Raw genomic sequence first — 1,295 nt, forward strand, 5'->3', positions numbered from 1 at the left:
TGGCAGTGGATAGCAGTAATGGGCAATAAGGAAAGGTGGGGACGAAATGAGAGAGTAGCACTGACATATATACACTACTAAATGTGAAATAGATAGCTGGTGGGAAGCAGCTGCGTAGCACAGGGAGATAGCTCGGTGCTTTGTGACCATCTAGAGGGGTGGGATAGGGAGGGTGGGAGGGAGACGCAAGAGGGAAGGGATATGGGGATATATGTATACATATAGCTAACTCACTTTGTTATAAAGCAGAAATGAACACACCATTGTAAAGCAATTATATTCCAATAAAGACGTTAAAAAAAAAGAGAGAGAGAGAAGGAAAAACTGATAGCAGCTAGAAAGCAGTGCAGACTCAGTGGAAGTTATTTTCTTTTACTCTGCTTTGTTTCTAAAAAGATGTGAGTCTGGAGTATGCTTGTGGGCTGAACAGAAAGAGCCCAAAAATGGGAGAGGCTAAATATTTGTGCAAGAGTGGGAATACATGATAGCATGAGGTCCCAAAATAGGCTGAAGGATATGAACTCCAAGAGCACAGATAAACAAAATTTGAAATAGGCCTATCCTTTGATCCAGCTTCTAGGAATTTATCTTACAAAAAAATCTTATGAAAATGCTCACATAGGAGGAAAAAATGTGCAAGATTCTTCAAAGGCAGAAGATGTACAAGAGTGTTCAAGGCAACATTGCTTATAACAGGGAAAACTGGAAACAACTTACTTGTCTATCAGCAAAGGATTAGTTAAGCTCTGGAGTTGAGAATAGCTTTAAAATCTTAGAGTGGAAAGGTTTCCCTGTGTATGATATGATTTACAGACATCATAAAGAAAGGTATTACAGAATAGATAATAAAATATACAGTTTCTATAGACCCCATAAGCAAGTAGATACTTGAAAAAAAAATTTCTAGTCTACCTAATATATAAAGAATTCCTTCAAATGCATTTTTAAATGACAGCCTAACAGGAAAATGGTCAAAAGCTATAAACTAGCATTTCAGAGAAAAAAATCAAATAGCTAATAAATATATATTTTTTGTAATCAATGTCATTAGAGATGAGAGATATGCAATGAGATACCATCAATTTGTCTATAAGATCAACAAAAATTAGAAAGATTGATACCTGTTGTTGGTAAGTTTATGGAGAAAAGGACATTCTCAAACAGGGTTGATGGAATTTAAATATATACAGGTTTTATAGAGAAATTTGGTAGTATTTATCAAAATATTTAATGTACCGGACTTTTAACTTAGCAATTCCACTTCTAAGAATCTATCTTATAGAAATACTCTATAC

The sequence above is a fragment of the Balaenoptera acutorostrata genome, chromosome 8, assembly GCF_949987535.1.
Source record: "Balaenoptera acutorostrata chromosome 8, mBalAcu1.1, whole genome shotgun sequence".
Taxonomy (NCBI): domain Eukaryota; kingdom Metazoa; phylum Chordata; class Mammalia; order Artiodactyla; family Balaenopteridae; genus Balaenoptera; species Balaenoptera acutorostrata.